Consider the following 24,690-nt stretch of genomic DNA (forward strand, 5'->3'; position numbering starts at 1 on the left):
TTGTTTTGGGACTCACTTTGAGAAGTATTCTGTGATTTGATCTGAATTCTGGGAAGCTGTTGTTGAGAGTCCCCCGGCTTTGAAAAACCCAGATGTGGAAACCCAGATGTTGACTGGGTATGGATGTAATGGTTGGACAGTTTGGAAAGCTGTCTACTTGATCTGTTAATGTCTTGATAATTCTGTCTGTATATTTTGAAGTTTGGGGTGCTGACCTTTTTCCCCTGAACAAGGTAAACGTCTGACTGATTAAAGTAAGCTTGTTAACCCATTTTGAGTTGCTTTCCTTTAACAAAGCAGATCCAAGAACCTGTGTGAGCAGGCACCTTGGGGACACTAGGGTGCTTGCCGCTATACCCAGTAATATCACTACTGTGTCTATGTTCCAAAAAGGTACAAGAAAAAATGAAAAAGATGTCTCTGAACAAAATATTTATGACAGCTATTTTTGTAATAGTAAAGAATTGGAAATTGAGGGCATACTCATCAATTGGTGAACTATTAAGCATGTTGTCATAAATGATTGTGATGGAATACTATTGTGCTATAGGAAATGATGAACAGGATGCTTTCAGAAAAAAAATCTGAGAAGACATATATGAATTGAAGATAAGTGAAGTAAGCAGAAAGAGGAGAACATTGTACACAGTAATTTTGTAAAGATGATCAACTGTGAATGACTTAGCTATTCTGATCAATACAATGATTCAAGGCAATTCTGAAGAACTTTTGGAAAAAAAAAGTGCTTTCCAAAAAAAAAGGACTGATAAAGTCTGAATGCAGATTAAAGTATACTTTTTTTTAAAGTTTCTTTACTATCTTGGTTTTTGTTTGTGGTTTTCTTGGTCTGTGTTTTCTTTTAAAACATGGCTAATATGAAAATATTTTTATGACTGAACATGTAGAATGTATATCAAATTGCTTGTCTTCTTAAGGGAGTCAGGTGAGGTAGGAAAGGGAGAGAATATGGCACTCAATTCTTTTTTTTTTTTTCTTAAGCAATCAGGGTTAAGTAACTTGCTCAAGGTTACACGGCCAGTTATTTTTGTGTGGGTACTGAGAATCTGAAGCCGGAACCTATCCCAGGTCTCCCGACGCTGGGGCCAGCACTCTTATTCACTGCGCCACCTGGCCTCCCCAGGAACTCAATTCTTTTAAATTATTGTTAAAAAATATTTCATTTACATACAATTAAGAAAAATAAATATTAAATGTAAAAAAAAAAAATAGCCCCAAGTCAAGGAATCCAGTGATCAGAAATTATGGCAGGGATTCTTTGCCTGAGATCCACATAACTACAAACAGTCTGTGGATAGATTTCATGTAGTTTTGAACTTGAATAGGGAAAACATTACATATATATTTACATTAACCTTTGTTTTCCTTTATAATAGTATGTAGTTTATTAGAGTAAAGCATTTAAAAAGATTATTAAAAAAAGGAGTGAATAGCCTTCACCAGAATGCCAAAGTCATTAAAAATCAAACAAATAAAGAAAAGCTAAAGAATACTGTCTAAAGAAAAGACCGAACTTCTTGAGTAATCCAATGTTTGGAGAAAGAAAATTGTCCTCAGTAGCCCATAAATCAAAAGAGCAGTAAAGGTTAAGACCAAGACTTGGAAGTGGGAGAAGGGCAAGAGATGATTCTCTATTTGTGGGGATCTAGACTGAGGCCATGACCTGTGTGGGGCTATACTGAATGTTGAAGATTGAAATGAGGCATAGTCCCAGAAGTCTCATCATCTTTGCCTTTTTGCCTTTAGTCAAAGATCAAAAATGTGACCAGCTACAGAGACAGCTAATGTTGCTCCTATATCCTTTCGGTGTCTTCCCAGGTATCCCTCCCTTTGGAGGAGGTGGTGAGATAGACTGAGGATGCAGTAGGGATAGGGCATAGGTTTCCTCCTGCATCTCTGGATCCTTAGACAGGATCAGTGTTCACCATTTTGCTTTTAATTATAATCAGAGTCTGTGGGGAGTATTTGTATGTGTGTGTGTGTGTGTGTGTGTGTGTGTGTGTGTGTGTATAAAATAACCCATGAGTATTTCAACTATTCTGCTATAATAGGCTGCTACAAGATTGATACATATTTCTCACTCTCCACATTAATATTATGATCTTAGACTACAAGTTACACTACAGTTGAATTCTACAAATGACTTTATATTTCCAAGTCAAAGAACATTTCTATTTAGAACCAATATCTCTCCCATGATATGTAAACAAGGACATGTAAAACAAAAAGATTTTCTAGACCAGTTGTAAATCACTTTAAAAAATAGTTCAAGATTCATTCCTCACTCACCTTGTTTCATTTCTTTTGAGAGGAAAAAAAAGAACTTTCTGGCAAAAAAATCACATTTGTACATGACAGCTAGTTGAGCTCAGAGGTCAGAGGATAGATTTGGCCTGCTTCAGAGCATTCCCTTCCATTCAATCTTACCTAGTGTCCGCACAGCAGGTAAGATTTGAAATAGAAGTTGCCCTGGTTTGGAAATGAAAAATGTTTGAGAATAATCAAAACTGCTCATATTCAGCCACAATCATTGCCATTTGCCAATTTTCAGATAGTACTTTTTTGCACAGAAACTCGAATTGGAAAATGCATTTAGAACAATGTCTTTATTTCCTTGGCCATGATTAAAGAAACAAGGCATGAAGAACGTTATTAAAGGAAGAGAGGATAAATTTTCACAAATGAGTAAAAGATTGCTCAGATAAGCCTAAAGCTAACTGAACACCAATATCTCTCTGTCCAGCTTCAAGGTCTTGATGACTTTACTAGTGTGTAAAGTTTTAGTAACAATTTAATTTTCAATTACAGCTAGAGTACTTCCTTTGGCAAGAAGGGAAGGGAAGGGGAGGGGAGGGGAGGAGGGACAGGAGAGGGGACAGGAGGGGGAAGGGAGGGGAGGGAAAGGGATAAATATTAAGTAGTTAGCTCAAATTATTATGTGTTTTAAATAGCAGTGTTTTAAATTAGTATGTGTTTTAAACCCACATTTTCTGACTCCAAGTCTAGTATTCTTTCTATTAAGCAGATGATGGCACAGTGAATAGGGCATTTGGCTTGATGTCAGGAACATCTGAGTTCAAATCCAGTCTCAGGCACTATTTGTTTGGCCCTGGGCAAGTCACTTAACTTCTGCTTGCCTCAGTTTTCTCAATTGTAAAATAGAGGTAATAATTGCAACCTACCTCTCAAGGTTGTTGTGAGGATCATATGGGGTAATATTTATAAAGCACTTGGCACAGTGCCTAGCTTAGAGTAGGTGCTGTATAAACACTTATCCCTGCCCTACCACTTTGATATATACTGCCACGGATATACTGCCAGGGGCAAATCACTTAACCATCAGGATCTGAGGAAACTCCTAAAGACAATAAAATGGAAAGAAGTGGCTAAACTTCACTGTTAGAAAGAAGTCCTCATGGAGAGCTTCCTATACTGATGAAATCACAAGGCCAGTCAAAAATATGTCTAAAACAACAAAATGTTGACTAATAAAGTCTTCACACATCTCTTTTTCACTGGTATTTGACATTCAACAGTGTTTCTCTTAATAAGAGGAATACATTTTTGTAACAAAGTACAAAATTCTACATTTAAAAAAAGTGCAACCAGAAGTAGAGATTATATAAGAGATTCTAGGATAAACAGGAGTGCATTAATTCCTTCCCCAGAACATTTCTGTAGTACCTTTCCTCCTTCCTTTCCATTAAGACTGGGTTGTCTACAGCTCCCTAATCCTCTCAGATCACAAGTGCTATTCTCATCTTATAAGGCCCATTCCCCACTAATGGCCATGGCTCAAGTGGTACCCATTTCCCTCAAACCTGAGCTATGTGAACCGCAGATGTACTCTGAATCTTCAACTGGTTTCCGTCAACCCAGGGATAAGATTAAAACCTCCCCTCTTTCTCTTGAACAGAAGTTAACTTTATTAAAAGATTCTTTTTTTTTCAGAGGATTTTGGTATCACTGGAATTCAGAATAAAAGGAGAAATACACTTATAAACCAGGGGAGTCAAATTTTTTTAAAAGCACATAATATCCAGGGAAAAATCACATTTTTATCAGTAATCATACAGAGGACAAAACTTAGCTGAGGGATATGAGCAGAAAATTCTTTATGAAATTCATTAGATGAACCCCCCCATAGAATTGTATTTATTTGCTATAATTTTATTATTTTATAAAGCAAGAACTGTGAAACAATTTGGCTTTGCACCTGCTGTCTACATGGGTTTTCTGCTTTTTAACATATTGAAGAGTAAACTCCAGGTACTGCATTATCATCAAGAGATTCAGTCTAGGTTTGAGGAGGGTTCTTTCCTGTAACTCACTCCTATATAAAATAATAGGGAGAAGCAAACACATGTCAAACTTCACTCTGCACAGATTGCACTTCACTGGCAATACTAAGGATGCTAATTGGTATGAAGAACAATCCTGATTCATAGTGGCCAAAATTCAGGATGGAATAAAGGATATTTTATGTACATATAAAGCTGTCCTCTGTTGAATGTTTTCTGATCTATGATGGTATGATTTGTGAATTCAAGATTAGACAAAGATGAGGAGGGCAGAAATTCATTGAATTTTTAAGGTTTTTCTAATTGTTATTTCTGACTTCTTTTCATTTGCTTATATCAGTGACTTCCACAAAGACAAAGATAATAAAAAGTATGATTTCAATTCTTTTTTTCCCTTAGTTTTCATCCAAGTGAGTACTTCTTTGCATCACACTATTTTTTTTTTGGCTACTCAGGGGTGCAAAGATAAGTTGTATTATTCATGTGGTTTTCTGCAAACAAAAGAGCAAATATGTCATGTAGATTCATATTTGGGGAAGTGCATCTAATAATGTGTACTATTCTTTTGAGATAAAAAAAGGAAGCAAGATTTCCACTGTCGGCCAGTCATCTACCACCAGAAGAAATATTTCCTGCCCGGTGGTAGCCAAAATGACCTTCCTCTGTATCAAATCATCACCTAGGGAGACTTTCTAAGCTACCCTGCACCAGTAAGGAAATTGACAAAGGAGGGGGCCTTCTCACCCACTGACTCTGGCCCAGAGTCAATCTACCAAGGTCTGTGTAAAATCACAGATTCACAGAGCATAAGAGTAGCAGCAGGATCATTTCGAATTCTGATTGTCTGTGAAAGGACCATGAAGGAAGAGGTGACTGAGAATATCTGATCTGACAGTGGGTGACCAGAGGGGCCACTCACACTTATGACCTAGTGAACTACTCAGTTGGTCAAATGTGAATATCTGTGACACACATGCATCATATACATGTATACTTCATATATCATACAAAAACATGTATTGTGTATATGCCATGATATAAATCTCTTCTAACTTCTTGTTATTGTTTTGCTACCAGTCAGCTAATGATGCTTTGTCTTTTGGGCCACCCACACCTCAACCAAAATTTGTATAAAGGATCATTACCTAGAGCCAAAATGGAGTTTTGAGCAACTGTCCAGAAGACCACTTGGTTCAGGTGATAAATGCCCATTCATTTATAGAATTATAAGTAGGTCATTCTTACAATTCTCTACTTTGTGACTCAAAAGATATTTGAAAAGAAAACACTAATAATGATAGCAATAGGAGGAGAAGGAGGAGGAGAACAAGAATAGTAACAAGAAGAAGGAGGAGGAAGAGCCAATGTCATATATTAGATTGAAGAAAGTTCAGTGAATATTAAAACTGACAGGATCTTGGAGGTCATTTAGCTTACCACTTCTCCCACCACCACTACTACTGCCACCGCCATTTTGCAGATGAGGGAAATGACGTTAGGCAAGTTTAAGTGTCCATATATTATTGATGGCCTTATGACCTTAACTAATGTCTTATAAGAGATAGTAGGATATAATAGATGGGGCCCTGGAGTTAGAGTCATTAAGAACTAAAGTCTAATGTATGTGGTCATAGATAAACCACTTAACTTTTCCAAATTAAAGTTCCCTAATCTGTCAAATGAGGAGTAGATCTTTGGCTTCCAAGATCCCTTATAAGTCTAAACCTAGGATCCTATGATCCCAAGATACTGTTGATGCCACTTTGTCCTTCTGTTAGATATTGATAGAGAGGAGAGCAGTTAAATTCAACAAGCACTTATTAAATACTTACTATGTGTGAGATAATGTATCTCTCCTGTAACTCACTTCCATATAAAATAATTGGCATAGATATCCACATGTGAAATGCTACCATGCATAGATCATCAATGGTGATACTAAGGATGCTAATTGATATGAAGAAAAGTCTAGATTCAGAATGGCCAAGGTTCGAGATGGAAACTAATGACTATCTCAAGTATTTGTAATCCTTTCCTCTTGCCAATTAATTCCTGTTCAACATTTTCTCATCTGTGATGCAAGATGTATGAATTCAGGATTAAATAAAGATGGAGAGGGGAGAATTTCATTAATTTTTTTAATTGTTCTAATTGCAGTTTTTTATTTCCTTTCATTTGCTCATATCTGTCTCTGATGCAAAAGGGGATGCAAAGGCAAAAGTAAAAGTCTCTACACTTAAGGAATTTATATTTTACTAATAGAGGGTCATAAAATAATTTGTGGGTAAAAAAAAATATGGGAGCACCCACCTAGAAACACCTGGCCATGTAACTTAGAGCAAGTTACATAACCCCAATTGCTTTAAAAAAAAAGAAAATATGGGGCAAAGGGAGAGATGATACCTAATCTGAGAGGACTGGGGCAAAAATCAAGAAAAGTCTTTGTAGTCAATTGCATTTTTTTCTTTTTCTTTTTTTGTAGAGAGCCAGTTGGGGTTAAGTGACTTGGCCAGAGTCATATACCTAGTAGTGTCCGTGTTTGAGACCAGATGTGAACTTAGGTCCTCTTGACTCCAGGCCTGGTGCTCTATCCACTTCAACACCTAGTTGCCCCAGTGGCATCTAGATTGAGCCTTAAGATAAACTAAGAATTCCAAGGGTCAGAGATGAAGAGGAAGATCATTACAGGTATGATGGACAACCTGTGCAAAGTCATGGGAGGCATCAGATGGTCAAGTCTATCAAGAAGAGGTATTATGCCTCTTCTTTCAAGACCTAATACTCCATTTTCATGAGTCATGTGAATAAGAAGGAACAGGTTTCTGAGTCAGACAAGAAGTTATCTCACCCAAACTCAAGATTGTGATAAAACAGAAAAATGGGGCATAATCAGTTATGCATATGAATACATTATTAAGCTCTCACTAATATTTTAAACTATTTAATTCAAAAACCTTAAATTAAAATTTAGAAGAAGAAACTCCCCCATTTACCACAACAGTGGAATAACCCATTATCATCAGATCAGGAAGCTACATCTCTTTTCTCCCTTGTCGCAATTCAGGAAATCAAGTGATTTGATTGTTTGGAACTTCTTAGGTTCTTTCTAATTGCATAAAATTACTGATTTTGATTTGTCTATCCTGTGATAATTGCACTAGTATTATATTCAAAAGGTGATAAAGCATATTGTGTGGAACATACAATAATTAATATCTGAGTAGATTCTAGTAGTGGAACAAATTGATTAACTATGTAAAAGGGTGTTGTTTTCATCTGCTTTTTAAAAAAATTGAAGAATTTAAGTGGCCTGATCAGATGTGAGTACCAGAAAAGGTAATTTCTGAAACTTGTTATTTTACTAATCAATAGACACTTCAACACTTCAAAATATCCATTGTGTTTACACCTCCAACTAACAAAGAAAAATTCAGTTGGTCAACTTGGGATAATAATATTATGCAACAATAGTTGACTTCTGGGGATAAGCTCCTTCATATTTAGCTAGGTGTATTCTCCAATGATAATGGAGCCAAGCTCAAAGCCTTTATATATTTATAAGTCTGCTACAATATAGCTAAGAATTCTGATTCTTTGGAGCACATGAAGATTGTGTTGAAAGAAGGAGACTTGGGGCAAAGACTCAGGGAGAGACCGCAATGGTACTGCTGAAGAAGTTGACATACAGAGAGGAAAGAGGGCAGGTACAGATGTGGGAGGAAATTTTCTAGGGCCTGTGAAGTCCTTAGGACTCTACTTCTGCCAGTCTGTACCCTTTGCTTTTCTCATGCTATGGAGGACTTCGATGTGAGCCACTTTCAAATGAGGGGAAAGGGTAATCCATTGAGGAAAGAAAGATGTGGTAGGACAGTGGGAGAAGGAACACTGGAAACCATATACTGTTACCTTAGGATGCAGAAAGAACATGTGATAGAGATAAAGCGAGGTCATTGGGCCCAGAAGCAGGTCTATTTTTAGCTGCTGTTTTCATGTTATTATCTTTTACTGAGTTATCAAATCTGGAGCTGCATTAGGAGGGGGATAGAGAAGGAATAAGGAAAAGGAAGCTTCACTTTATTCTGTCCCCATCAGATCCATAGTTTAGAAAGGACTTTGATCAGTCAGAGAGCAGCTAAGTGAGAACAAGCAGCCTGGTGAAGGGCCCTGGGTCCATGACGTAGGATAGGTTGAAAGAACTATGCACATTTCTCCTGGATAAGGGAATTTTCAGTCTTCAAGAATTTGAAGGGCAACCTTCAAATTCAAAGGAGGGATTAGATTTATTCAGTTTGGTCCCAAGGGAGACAACCAGGAACAATGGATAGAAATTACAAAGAAGCCAGCTTAGGCTTTACAGTAAGAAAACTACCTAACAATAGTATTATAGGATTCCTTTAGAAGTGGACTGGATGTTAGATGACCACATATATAGACTGGACTAGATGAGGTTCCTTCAAACTCTTAAAATCAGTGTTTGACCAAATGGACACATTACTGCACAAAAACTTGATATAGAATTTGATCACCTAGTATTTAATCTTTTCTCAACACTTTTCATAAACTCCATTTATTGACTAACTTCTCTCAGAAGCTAACTGGCTTGATCAACTTTGACAGATTCTGTAAAGATAATTCTTACCTTAGGTGAGGATTTAAACTAGATGATTTCTAGGTCCCTTTTCAACTTTGACTTCCCACTTTGGTCCCTCTCCAACTGGTATCGTCACTGTGTTCCACTAAATGTGCATTCTTAATGTATGAAATCATTATGAGCATAGAGAGATGGCAAGTTAAATGCCAACAAAGTGTTCCTACAAAATGCTCTTTTAATGTAGACTTAAATTACAACAGGAACAGTTCAGGGGCCAAAGAGTGGTAGAAAGGAACTTTTGAGGTAACTTACTTTTATAAACAACATTACATGCCTTTAGAAAATTGTGATCATCTATGATTTTAGTCAACTACTCAGTTGTCTTGAAGAGATAAATCTAGAGAGTTTGAGAATGGCACTTAAAGAAAAGCTGGGAAAAACAGATTTACAAAAGTGAAGAGTTGTTAGATATCTTGTTTTTTTTCCCCTTTTTTAACCTTTTTTTTTTTAATCTTTCTCTCTACAATTCAGACAATTTTGGTCCTAGCTAATATGATCTTATTTGATTCTTCCATTGCAGAGGTTTAAGGTTAATAATAAGATTGGCTGGATTGAAACTAAAATATTGAACCAAAATGTCTTTCTTGATTAAATCAACTTCTAGATTCGAACTGAAGAATTATTAACCATGGAGTACTGTTCCATAGATATAGAGAGAGATATGTGAATATGTGGATATATGCACACATGTACATACATGCACGTGTGCATACACATACGCACATATATAAACATGCATGTATATGTCTTATATGAACATGTGTGTATTAATATACAACACACATTTATGTGTGTATATATGTGGAACATGGCAAATAAATTTAGAGGGATATTTGAAAATGGAAAATAGAAATCCTTGTTCTTAATCAGAACTTTTTTTACATGATTCTACTCCTAGAAACATATTCTATTAAGAAAAATAGGTTATACTCTAACTAGAAAATCATACTTCTCTATTCACTGGGTCTTTGCATCATCTGGCTTTATAAGTTCTCTTGTCTTTGTGTTCACCAATCCATAAGCTTTCTCTAAGACCTGGTTAGAGACCTTCAACTTTTGAAGATGGATTTGATTTGGAGGAAGAATTAAAACCCCCTAGAGTTAATTCTCATGAAAAAGGTGAGTGATAAAGCCTGGGAGTGCTTTTTCAATTCACTTCATGTCTACATATATTTATAAACCATCTGTGATATTCATGGCACTGAGCTAGGCACTAAAGATACAAAGACAAATGTAGAACAGGTTGTGACCTCAAGCAGCTTACATTTAACCGGTTAAATATAATAGGAGCTTTTGGTTGTATTTGTTAACTTATTTCACTTGTGTCTGACTCTTTGTGATTATATTTTGAGGATTTCTTGGCAAAGACATTGGAGTGGTCTGCCATTCAATTTTCCAGCTTATTTTACAGATGAGGAAACTGAGGCAAACAGGTTCAAGTGACTTGCCCAGAGTCACAGAACTAATAAGTGTCAGAGATCAGATTTGAACTCAGGAAGATGAGTCTTCTTGACTTTAGGCCCAGCACTCTGTCCAGAGCAACACCTAGCTGTCTCAATACCTGAACAAGAAGTAGACACATGCTATTTGGAGAACACTAACAATTGGGAGAATCAGAAAAAAGACTAAAAATAAACCTATATTTTAAAATAGTGAGATTTTCTCCTTTTTTGGCACATTTTGTAAATTAGATCAGAAAGTTATTCCAAAGGAACACTTAAAATATTTAAATTAATGACTGTGTGATTTGCATAAGGATATAACTTCCTGTTATATTTGTCTTGAAGTATAACACTTTTATATATGCAAGTTCTGATGTATATGTGTGTCTGTGTATATATGTGTGTATATACACATGTGTTTATGTACATGTATGTATGTTGCTAATATACTATTGATATAGATCATTTCTAGTTTTACTTAAATATGAGTAATAGGGTCTCTAGTGTCTATATAAGAACTGCAATGCTAAATACATGTCAAATAGGACATCCTATAATTTGCCTAAGAAAACATACATAAGACACAAAGAAATCACTGGAACCAATTTGAAAAATGAAGAGAATACAAATAGCTCCTCACAGTCCATCTCACTCCCAGAAGGAAGCTGCTCCTGGGACAAAACCCTGACAATCTGGTGAAAATTCCTTTCTCCCACAGGATCATACATACTCCTTCTCCAATAATAGAGCCACCTTGTCATTTAGAGCACCTCAAAACATAAAAATACTTTGGGAGTCACTAAGGCAATGTCCTCAGATCTGTTTTGTTCTAGTAACTCATTGATGGCTTGCCATTACGACACAACACAGAAACTACATGAAACACTTTCTTCCTCCCACAGAAGTATGTTGAGACAAGGAATCTCCTCTCTCTAGGAAGCCTAATATTCAAATTCTTCAACTCATGGACCTTTGAAATTGAGATTTATTACATATGAAGCAAGAAATAAGACTAGGATTCTACTTTCTAACTCAGGAGCAATACAGATGTCTTCTTCCATCACGTCTTTCTCCAGAAATTGCTCAGTGTCCCAGTTGTTAACATGTGTTACACTAAGTCCTTTCTATAGATTTCTTATCTAAGACCTACAGAAATCATATAACTACCACTACCATATGCTTCTGCCGCATGTTCTGAAGTTGTTGTACTATGGAAGAAGGCAGAAGTGGACAAGGCAAGGAAGGAAAAAAAAGCTATATTTCTGAAATTTGATATTATGTCCTCACCTCCTCTTCCGTACATCATGGTCAGTAAGTATTCTCTTTGTGGTCATTACACATAAAAGTCTAGAATTTCATAGATCACAAGATCACAGATTTAGATCTGGAATGAACTTTGAAGACTATAAAATCTCATAGTCTCATGAAGTTAGAAGTAGAAGAAACATTAGAATTTATCACATTCAACTCCCTCACTTTTCATATGAGGCAACTGAGACTCAGTGATATTAGGTGACTTGTCCAGGGTTACACAACTAGTAAGTCTATGAGGTAGGATATAAACCAGAGTCTTCTGACTCTTATTTCTAGTGCTCTATCCAGTATACTCTCAAGATAAGACACTAGCAATAATAAGGATATTATATGTGGTAGGCAATCAATCAATTACCAATAATTTATTAAGCACCTACTATGTGCCAGCTATTCTGCTGAGATATAAACACAAAAGTAAATGGAAATTTTCATAAAGTAATTTATATTCTATTACAGCAGAGAAGGAGGACATGTACATAAAAATATGGAAGATACATACAGGATAAGTAAAATAGAATTTGGGGGCAGAAGAGAAACTAAAATTTAGAGAATTAGGAATAAACTCACATAGTCAGTGGTGGTTATGCTGAGTTTCTAAATAACTAGAGATTTTAAGAAATAGGTAGTGAGGAATGTGTTTGGAGGACAGTCTATGAAAAGTCTCAGAGATGGGATTTTGAGCATCAAAAAGGAGGCAATGGTACAGTGAATAGAGTACTGAGTCTAAAGTCAAAAAGATTCCTCTTCCTGAGTACAAAACTGGCCTCAAGCACTTACTAGCTGTGTGACTATGGGCAAGTCACTTAACCCTGTTTGCCTCAGTTCCTCATCTGTAAAATGAACTAGAAAAGGAAATGGCAAACCACTCCAGTATCTCTGCCAAGAAAAACCCAAATGGGGTCAGGAAGAGTCTGATACAACTAAAATAACTAAACAATAACAAAAGTAAGAATATCAATTTGATTGAACCATAGATTAATGTAAAAGTAAGTTTGAAAAGTAAGTTGGAGTTATGCTGTGAATGGTTTTAAGTGACAGAGGAATTTGTATTTTATTCTGTAAGTAATAGGGAACCACAGGAGTGTGATGATAAGGGGAATGACATGGTTAGAACCAAGCTTGAGGAACATCTCTTTGATAGTTGTATGGAGGATGGTTGTTGTTGTTCTGTCCATCATTCTCAGAGAGAACTGTGACATCAGGGAGGGGATGCCATGACATGCAAGTGAGTTAGATTTAAGTGAGGGCAGGCTGTGCAAAATTACCAACCTAACCAGCCTCCGAGTCCAGTGGCAAGATATATATCAGGACTACTGGAGATGGCCCTCATGGGGGATGTGATGGAGAAGAAAAAGGCTTGATGCAAGAAAACTTATTAGGATGGTATTGCAATTAACCAGATGAGAGGTGATGAGAAATTGAACCAGACTTGTGAGTAGGAAGAAGGGGAATAGAAGTGAAAAATGTGGAGATAAACTCAACAAGATTTGGAAGATTACATATAGTATGTGGGGCAGTGAGTAATTAAGGATCACTCCATGAACAGCCCTCCTCCCTTGAACCACCCTCCTCTGGTCAGTATTTCTCCATCCAAAGGTCCTCTACCTGTAAGGTAACCTGACAGCACCATTCAGCCTCTCCTCCAGTATCTCATATGGTTCCATTTTAATGTGGCAATGAAAAAGGACCACAAGAGCAAACAAAAACAAATCGAAAGAAACAAAGCATCTTTTGAAAGGAACATTGCATGTTGCTTGCAGATTGCTCTTCAAAAATGACTAGTTGATTTAACTAAGATGAATATTTTTGATTTAGTAATAAAATTACTGATATGTAGTTTGAGTAGTTTTACAAAGTTTTCCCCACCACACCAAGTATCATCATCCCCATTTTGTAGATGAGGAAACTGGGGCATTAAAAATTTAAATTACCCCCTCAAAATCAGTTTGTCAGTGAGTGAATAAGAAACTCCAGTCTCCTGACTCCACACCCAGCACTGTTTTGACTGTACTATCCTAAACTGCTTCTCAATCGCAGGATCTTAGAGAATCACAAGTCGTGACAATTCAAACATATGGAATATATGTAGGACAGAATCAATGCTTAGTGCAAAAGAACATACATACTGTCACTTTTACATACAGAATTGTCAGAGAACTGTCTGACATAATGGAAATACTAGAATTTCTATGTAAATAACAGTAAAACTTTTCAAGTTTGAGTAGCTACAAATGTTAAAATATGTGAAGGGCATATATTTAGATGAGGGCAATAGAAAGGGGAACCTGAAGAGCTGATGGCTGATAGAGCTTATCTCTAATTTCCATAGCATTCCTTTGCGGCCAATCTTGTTGGTCCTGCAGGTTGGGATTTCAGTTTCCCATTAGACATATTAGACTCATTCAATCACTCTTGTTTTCTGCAATATACGTGGTTTCATGATAGAATGTCATAAAATTAACCCAATAAATCTTTTTTAAAAAATGGATATGGGGAGGGAGGGAAGAGGGGTGTTTCAAGACCATAGAAAATTTAGTATCCCTTCCTAAACTTCTATTTAAAATAGTGAATTCCTCTGCAATCAATGGCCCCCTCTTTTCAACTCTATTCTTCTACTCCTTGTTCCCTCCTCAATGTGGATGCACCTGAATGGTTTCCTTACAGCACCCGTCTTCTCCACTCTCCAGTCTTCATCTGATATGGAAAGAAAAACTACCCTGGAATTCTGTTTATTGAGGGAAGACTTCTAGGTCACGTAATGAAGAAGATGGTGGAGTAGAAGTAGGCACTTTCTCTGATCCTCATGAACTCTCAAACCCCTTCAAAATAGGAAAGATTTGCAAGAGATAAAGCAATTTCATGTATCTTCACATTCCAGAACACCAACAACCCAAATGAGGCAATAATTCAATAAACTAACAACAGAGAAGGCTAATGATTAGCCTCTAACATACACTCAGTCGCCTCTCCTGCACTGTCTAACATTCTCAGGCAGCAGACTGCACAAGCCAACCCACAGAACTCAACTTTATCCCATCTCCAACTTTTCAGCATGAGGAAAAAGCAATAGATTGAAGTATACAAGCTTGCTCAGGCTGGAACAGCAGAGGAGTAGTTATCCCTGCTATAATACATCCTAGCCAAAGAACTGAAGAGAACTGGGTCAGGAAGCAGTGTGTAGCTATGTGACACTTCAGAGAACTAGACACCCAACTGGGACTAGTTTTATCTCCATAGAAACCATTTTAGTTAGAGACTGTGGCAAATGAAAAATTAATTGACTAGAGTGGAAGGAGGCTAAAACACTTTTGAGATCTGGAGATGCAAGGACGGTTCAATATATAAAAAAAAAAACTATTATCACAATCGATCACATAAAAATAAAGAACTCCCAAAGCCACATGATTATTTCAATAGATATGAAAAAGCCTGACAAAATACAATGCTAATTTCTACCAAAACAAAACAAATTCTCTAACATATGGGCATAGAAGAACTTTTTAAAATAAATCATAAAATTTATTGATTTATTTATTTCCATGTTTACTTGGAAAGGAAGCATCATATGTAACAGTGGTATACTAGAATCTTTCCAAATAAGTACAAGAATAAAGCAAGGATGTCCTCTCTCCCTACAATTATTTGATATAGTTCTGTATATTTAAGGTAGGATTGTAGGATGGTGGATTATGATCCTAATGCAGTAATTTGAACGTGAACTCTGCAAATTTAAGGAGTTTTTAAAGGAGGAGACAATCTGTCGCTGCTATCCAGTTCAACTCTTACTTTTGGTAAAGGCTTCTCTAAGTAAACAATGAAGTAATGACTTAGTCTCTACAATTAGGAAAGGAAAATGAGGGAAAACATATTTAAGAATTATGTGATCAGATGAAATTTATTACCAAATATTCTGTAGAGCTGACCAAGGCCTCAGCAGTGCTAGAAATGAGAGAAGTGTTAGGGTCCTCCGAATATGCATCCAGAATGTATTCAACTGCATGACAGTTCCCAAGATACCTTCCTAAATTTGCTTTTTGAAAAAAGAAACCCCTCCTTAATATGTGTTAGGGATTCTCCTTTCTTTTTCAACATTCGAGGGCTATGGTTGCTGGGGAGCAAAGTGTTAGTCTGTCATTTCTGTCTCTTGATCTATACTTTAGTATCTTTGAGTACAATAGTTGGTTGAGTTAACATGAGGACATGAGAATGAAGTGTTTTCCTCTCTATTCATTTTGTTAACATGGTTAATGTGCAGGTTATCTATGTTCCTAGTTGCTATTGAGTCATTTAGGCTCAGGTAAACATATCTAAAAAGGGAAATGGGGAGACTTTTTGGCTGTTTTCAGGAAAGAAAGCAAAATAAAGTGAGAAGTAATTAAAACTATATAGATAAAGCTTAACAATACAGAAATGAGACTTTCCAAGAAGTTCTTCCTCTAAATTATCTATCCATGACAATCAGGATGACTGTGGTTTTTTGGTTTGCTTTTTTTTCAAATGAAGACTAGAGATTCACTGATGGAGGGGCTTATAATTTTTTTCTTCCCACTTGTTCTTCTGCATTTTGTTGTTCTTCAATTGGTTCATTTATGTCTGACTTTAATGTCACCCAATTTGAGGTTTTCTTGGCAATGATACTGGAGCAGTTTGCCATTTCCCTCTCTAGTTCATTTCCTCAGATGAGGAAACTGAGGCAAATAGAGTTAAGTAACTTGCTGAGGGTCACATAGCTAATAAGTGTATGAGGCTGGATTTGAACTCAGGTCTTCCTGACTCCAGACCAAGAACTTTATCTACTATATCATCTAGCTGCTCTCTTCTTCACACTGTGGTAATTTTAACTCAGACTCTGCAGGGGAGAAAAAATAACCTTCTAAAATATGAAAATGTTAACAAATGGGGTGGGTGACTAAGAGTCAAATTATCAATATAGTTATATTTAAATATGTGAATGCGTGCACACACACACACACATATATATATATATATATATATATATATATATATATATATATACATTCTTACAAGGAAAATCAGTTCCTTTGCGTCCCTCAGAAGAAGGATAACTCTTACAGTTACAAAATTCTAAGTAGTAAACATATCCTTATACCTATCCTGAGAAAGTTCAAAGGTACCAAAGACCAAAAACTATAATCTAAGAAGTGAGAGTTTGAGGTGGCTAGGTGGCACAATGAATGGAGCACCATCCCTGAAGTCAGGAGGACCTGAATTCAAATCAGGCCTCAGACACTTAACACAAAAACTAGCCATGTGACCTTGGACAAGTCACTTAACCCCAATTGCCCTAGCTTCCCCCCTCCAAAAAGAAAAAAAAAGAAGTCAGAGAAAGAATAAAGTGAAGCTGGAATGAAAAAAAAATGTAGTGTGAAGAATTTTTAATATTGCTTTGGGTCTGATTTTCAGATTTTTATAAAGAAAAGATAATTGTGGTATTTATGCTTTCCACTGATCTTAATTATTCTTCATCTAGAGGAATCTGACAAACCTCAGGAGTCTACATCTCCAAGTCTGTCATAGAAGACAGCTGTCTTTGTAAAATCCCTCTGTTTTTCTTCCCTTTGTTTTTCATTTATAAATTTCATATTGCTTCCTCTTTCTTCTGTCATGTCAGATCAGTCTCACAGGATTATGGATTTAGAGATGGAAGGGAACTTAAAGTTTATCGGATTATACTCCCTCATTTTACAGATGAAGAAACTAAGGCACATAGAAGTTAAAGTATTTCTCAGACACTTTCTCAGACAGCTAGTGTGTGACTGAATCAGAATTCAAACTCGAATCTTCCTGATTCTAAGTCTATTTCTCTATCTCCAACACAACCTAGCTATCAATCATGCCAGCTAGATGTCAAATCAAATGCTCTCATCTGCTCCACATCAGTGCCTTTTATTAAGGTGTTTTCTCTCCTTGAAATGTCTTCTTTTCCTGTTTTTATTTATTTGAGTACTACCCATCTTCCAAGGCCCAATTAAACTCAGTCTTCCCCGTGAAGATTTCCCTTATAACTGCAGGCTGCCTTCATCTTCACTTTCTCTGACCTCCTGTAGTAGCATTTTCTGTACCCCTTCTTTTGGCGTTTCATTATATGATGCCTTGTGTTTTTCCCTTATTGTTTCATGTGTGTGTCTTGTCTTCTCCATTTGATTTAACATCTTTGAGGAAAGTATCAAGGCTTATGCTTCTTTAGCATCACTTTCGTCATCTAATATATAGTCCTAGGCACAGAGTAGATATTTATTGAATATCTGAAAAAATAAATTGATCTGAATTGAAAAGTTGCCTTCCCCTGGAGCTTTAGTTCATCCTATCTCTAGCTCATTTTCTATCCCTTTTGCTTCTTGGCCAATTACCCTAGCAACAAGATATAACATTTCATCTAGATGACGGAATTTTTTACTCGATTTACTTTTTTTCAGTGGATCCTCTTATTCCCAGGTGTGCTTCTGTAGCTCCTAATATGTGTAAATACCTCCATGTAGCTAGCCCTCTTGGCTGAGAAGTCAGAGTAGCACCATGCTACTTAATAGACATTTCTCGCTTATTTGCGATTGTGGTTCTGAGTCATGTGGGCCAAACAGAATTATGTCACCTGAAGCCTTCTGCTGTGTAGGTGAAAACCATAAAAATGGTAATTGGGAAAAAGTAGTACTTAGGAAGAGTTAGAAACAGGGGCCTGCTCTCAGGGTATTAGTGGGTAATGAGAGTTTGTTCTTACAAAGAGAACTCCTTTTAACTAAAGAGTTTCATTTGCCAAATGTGGTTCCCCACTGGAATGCTCTCTGAATACTCTGCAATATAAAAGAGTTTTAGGGAAAGTGAAAAGGTGTTTCACAGAATTCAGATGGAATTTTCTCTCCTCCTTCATGGAGTTCTGTTAGCCTCCTATTAAATTCAGCTGTGATTCTCTTAGCCTGCTGTTAAGTTTCTTTGTTACTAATAAACCTTACAATTGTACTACCGTTTTAATGCTTTTACTTCAAAGGGTTTTAAATGTATTTTCTCATTTTACTTTCCTTTCATTATTTCCAATCTCCCAGAAGAAACTGAGACAAATGGAAGTTATGTGACTAAGCAAAGGCTCACACCACAGTCTCCAGCTTCCAGGCTCATATTCTTTTTACTAGATTACTCTTTTTCCATTTGTAACATGTAATTCTTTAGCTATTTTGGGGAAGTTGTTCTTGTACTTTTTTTGTCTTTTTGGAGGGGGGAAGGCAGGGCATTTAGGGCTAAATGACTTGCCCAAGGTCACACCTAATTAGAGTTGTGTCTGAGTTTGGATTTGAACTCAGGTCCTCCTGAATCCAGAGCTGTTCCTCTATTCACTGTGCCACCTCACTGCCCCAGTTGTTCTGTACTTGACATATAATTTCACTAGTATAGGAAACTCCTTATGATGAAACTCCCTCTACCAGGGCAATTTGACACCTGATTTGCAACCTATAGTCTCAGTTGCCTGGAAATTCTGAGATGTTGAAATGTAAAGCAAGCACTGTTTTCCACTTGAAAGTACTTTTAATTTTCTTTGTATATACTCTGTGTTTTCTTACTTCTGCACATCTTGCTACCCTCCCCCACCCAGTAGAATGTAAACTCCTAAAGATCAGGACAAATTTTAATTGTCATTTTTATTTCCCAGCACCTTCTTAGTGCCTTACACACCTGAGGCAATTGGTGCCTCCTAAACTGAAATGAATGGAATCATCTATGCAGACTGACTTAAAACTGCAAGGGACCTCGTAGTATCTGAGTACCAGATCAGGAAAATGTTTCGACAACAAAGTGAAGGTGAGGTTTTCAGTCTTCCATGAGGAAATAAAGAAAATATTGAGTGATGAAATCAATTATGTCTCAAGAATTAAGCCATGTTAATCAACATGTCAGTCAACAAGTGTTTATTAAGTTCCCATAGGGTGTAAGGATCACAGTGAAAGGATCAAGAAACAAAACAGTCTGTTTTGAAAAAGAAGACATATTACACAGATGACTACTGCCAAATGTTGGTTGTTGGACAAGCCAACAAATGCCATGTGGAATGATAAAGCATTACATTTTCTAGGACAAATGTAGACTCTGGAAAAAAATCAAATATCGAAGAGTCATTTATTGCCATTGTGAATTGACAGAAACTAATGACTACAGTAAGGCTAAAAATTAATGAATGTTAAATAGAGTTCATCATATGATTCAGCAGAAGCTCTGAAAAAATGCAGACTGATTCTGGCAAGATTTAAATACTAACATTCACAATCTTGCATTTCAGAAAGTATGGGTGACATACTGACTGAAGTTTATACTAAATAGAAACAAAAACTAAAATAGCTTTTGGTGTACCTTTATAATCAAGGAAATTTTAATTTGCTTCATGGTTTTGATTTAAGGAGGTAATATGGTATTCCAAGGACCTGGGTTCAAGATTAGACACTGACATTGGTTGTATGACCCTAGACAAGTATGTCACAACTTCTGAAAGCCTTATTTTTTGCTCTTATGTAAATCAGAGACAATAATGCTTGTACTATAGGCCACAAAAAATTGTTGGGAGGAAAAAGCATTTGTAAGTTGTAACCTGCTAAATAAATATGAATAATTACTAGGATGGATATATATCTTTGACAGAATAGTCAGGAGAGTTAATGTAATGAATGTATTCCCTTGACTGTGTATAAAGAAGTAGTCTAAGAATTGAGACCAGGTCTCAAGTCTTACCTCTGACATATTCTATGTTACTCAGAAAATCAATTAAACTCTTGGTATTCTAGGTCAGGGTCCCTTACAGTAGGAGAAGGAGCCACTGGGAGGGGCGAGGTATATAACTTAATGGCTATTCAAGCTCCAATAAGAGGAACCACATAACCACCACTGGAAATATACCATTATTCCACAATGAAACCCCAATATACCTATACCCCTTCTACTAGATCCCCTAGTGACTATGGCAGATGCCTCTTGAAAAATTATCTCTGCAGGGGCGGCTAGGTGGCACAGTAAAAGCGCCGGCCTGGAGTCAGGAGGACCCAGGATCTGTTCCGGCCTCAAATACTTAAAACCACATAAAATAACTGGCCATGTAACCTTGGGCAAGTTACTTAACCCCAATTGCTTTAAAAAAAATTTTTTTTTAATCATCTCTGCACTCCAAGAGTAATTCATAAGAGGCTAGGCTCCCCCCTATTTCATTTAGTGTGAAGCTGAGTGAGTCACCCAGGATAAACAGGCATAGATGGTGATATATTGCAGATCTCTTAATATTATTTTATATATGTATTTTATATTATTTAACATATTTATTTATGTATCTTTATATTATATTATTTCATCCTAAAACCCAACTCTCTTCCCAATCTCCTATGACTATCACCATCATCCTGGCCACTCAGATTCACAGCCTCAGAGTGAGTCATTCTTAATTCATTACTCTCCTTCATTCCACACATCTAATCAATTGACAGGTCTTACAATTGCTATCCCCCCCAACATCTCTCTCCTAAGTTCCTTTATCTCTATTGATATTCAACAACCCTAGTTTGAGCATTCACCATCTTTCACCTAGACTATTGTCATAGTCTATAACTTGGTCTCTCAATCTCAAGTTTCTCCTCATCTTTGTTCCATATAGTCATTAAAGTGATTTTCCTAAAATTTAAGTCTGACCAAGTCACTTGGTAAAGTCCAATGACTTCCTATTGATTATAGAATCAAATATTATTTCACATTAGATAACTCCTCCCTTTTTAAAAATTGATAATGATGTGTGATTAAAAAATGAAGGCCACTGCTCTAGAAAATTTTCTAAATCTGTGTGTGTGTGTGTTAGAACAGCTACTAAGCTGAATTGCCAAAGGGATTTTCCTCTCCAGGGAATTTCCTACATAATTAACATCACAGTTCTTAATAATCCCCACCTAAGCATGCACACACATGTATGTACACACATACAATCTACAGAATTTCAGAACATTTTCTTATATATTTATGCCAATTCTCCTTTTGGAGTGAAAGGAGATAGCATAACACTTAGCTAAAAGGAACAACTGTATTGGATTCTCTCCTCACTGGCAGAGGTTGGTTATATGAGCTGAGTTATCTCGTGCCCAATATAAGAGCTCATTCACTTTGTATTGTCTGGTATATATTCTTCTATGTATACTTTCACTTTGTATTGACTGGTATATATTCTACTATGTATACATTCTCTGATTTCTGTTTTGCTATCAACTTGGATAAATGGATTTTCATTGTTACTTTCTGTGAGAGTTCATTGTAGAACTGACATTTGGTGGAAAAGGAACCAAAGCCTTGCATATGGAGCTTGGGAGTTTCCCTTTCCCATTAATACATAGTGACCAGAAGCTTATTTTGAGTCTGAAAGTTACTTCTGCTAGACTAATAATGTTTGAATGCAGATGTAATTTTATTCTTATACCCCTTCTCTCTAGGTAGAGCAGAGTGACCAGCATCTGTCCCCAACTTTTTGCTTCCTCTCCTTCAAGGAACCAAAGCCTCTTTTGGAGAAAGGTGGGAGAGGGGGCAGAGTCAAGATGGCAGATTAGAAACAGGACTTCCGCAGGGTATTGGCTTCCACCTCCTCCAATTCATGTAAAAGGTGAAGAAGAAACTTTGGAGCTACAGAACCCACAAAATGACACAGAGAAGCTAACCTCCCACTGAGGACAGCCTGGTAGACTGTCAGGAAGTGGCCTGCACAGTGCTCTGGGAGCCAAGCCCAGCCCCATGCAAGTCAGAGGTTTTAGTTTCAGGGCAGCCACAGCCAATCACCAGCTGGAGGGACTTCAGATCACCAGCAGCTGTGTTGATTTCCAGAATTATGAACATATATATGCTAAGGACAAAGTAAGAGTTTGGTGCAGTGTGGACTTAGGGATGCAGTAGTTTGGGAGTGTGGTCCGCCTTTGCCGCTGGGGCGAGAAGCCGCTGAGTTGCCATGTGGCAGCTTCAGCTCCTGGCCTGCAGATGGTAGGGGGACCAACTGACCAGTCTAGGAGGAAATCCCTTTTGCTTTAATCTACTTGGATCTAGATTGTGGTGTAGGGTAGAGGTGCTGGGATATGCGACCATCTTGCCAGACTAGATGTGGAGACTTCAGAGAGGGCACCCAACTAATACCTTCAGCAGCTGAGAAAACCCAAGCATTTGGGACAAAGCTCCCTTGTCTGGTAGCAAAGTCCTACAGTGGCAAAAAGCCCAAAAGTCAAGTAATTGAGTGGCAACATGAGCAAATGAGGGAAGCAATGCAAGCAGAGAAAACCAACTTTACACTCCTATTTTTGGGACAAAAAAGATCAAAGCATGGAATAGGAGGAAGATAGTGAAGTCAGAACCCAGCACCAAAAGCTTCCAAGAAAAATATGAGCTGCTTACAGGACAAAGAGGAGCTTAAAAAGGATTTTGAAAACCAAATAAGAGAAGCAGAGGAAAAACTGGGAAGAGAAATGAGAACAATGCAAGAAAATTATGAAATGAGAGTCAACAACCTGACAGTGTAAAGTAACACCTTAAAAAATAGACTAACTCAATTGGCAAAAGAGGCTCAAAAAGGCAATGAGGAGAAGAAAGCCTTAAAATCCAAATTTGTCAGACAGAAAAAGAATCTCAAATGCTCACTGAAGAGAATTATTCCTTCATAATTAGATTGGAGAAAATGGAAGCTAGTGACTTTATAAGAAATCAAGATGCTATTAAACAGATCCAAATAAATGAAAAAATAGAAGGCAATGTGAAATATCTCATTGAAAAAACCACTGACAAGCAAAATAGGTCCATGAGAGATCATTTAAAAATTATTGAACTACTGAAAGCCATGATATAAAAAAAGAACCTAGAAATCATCCTTCAAGAAATTCTCAAGGAAAATTGCCCTGATGTTTTAGAACCAGAGGGAAAAATAGAGGTTGAAAGAATCCACCAATCACCTCCTGAAAAACATCCTAAAAAGAAAACTCCTAGGAATATTATAGGCAGCTTCTGGAATTTCCATATCAAGGAGAAAATATTGCAAGCAGCCAGGAAGAAAAAAAATTGAATATTGTGGAAACACAATCAGGATAACACAGGATCTAGCAGCTTCCATACTGAGGGATAGAAAGGCTTGGAATATGATATTCTGGAGGTCAAAGGATCTGGGACTGAAACCAAGAATCACCTACCCAGCAAAAATGAGTATCATGTTTCAGGGGAAAATATGGTCATTCAGTGGAATAGAGGACTTTCAAGCATTCTTGATGAAGAAACCAGAGTTGAATAGAAAATTTGACATTCAGATACAAGAAGCAAGAGAAGCATGAGAAGGTAAACAGGAAAAAAAAACATAAGGAACTTATCAAAGTTGAACTTTTTACATCCCTACAAGAAAAAATAATAATTGTAAGTGATCTAACATTTCTCAGTATGATAATAGTTGAAGGCAATAGAAATGTGTATATATATATATATATATATATATATATATATATATATATATGTATACACACACGTACATACACATATATGTTTATATAGGAGGATATATGGGTGTATGAATACATATGTGAATGTGTGTATATATTTGTACAGGTATACATAGATAGAGGGCACAGGACCAATTTAATAGAAAGGGATGATACTTAAAAGGAGGTATTAAGAGGAGAGAGAGGAATATAATGAGAGGAGATGGGGAGAGACAGAATGGGGTAAACTATCTCATATAGAAGAGGCAAGGGGAAATGGTTACAATGGAGGGGAAGAATAGGAAGGCAAAAGGGAATGGGTCAACCTTATTCTCATTGAATTTAGTTCAGGGAGGGAATGACATATACACTAAATAGGGTATCTCACCCTACAGGAGAGTAGGGGGAAAGGGGATGAGAGGGGAGATTATGGAAGGGAGGACAGACTGGGGGGAGGGATGTTGGAAGCACCCACTTTTGAAAAGGGACAGGATCAA

This window comes from Petaurus breviceps, unplaced genomic scaffold, assembly GCF_028583685.1.
Source record: "Petaurus breviceps papuanus isolate PSGF00001 unplaced genomic scaffold, PetGlider_PUasm1.0 90145, whole genome shotgun sequence".
In the NCBI taxonomy this organism is placed as follows: domain Eukaryota; kingdom Metazoa; phylum Chordata; class Mammalia; order Diprotodontia; family Petauridae; genus Petaurus; species Petaurus breviceps.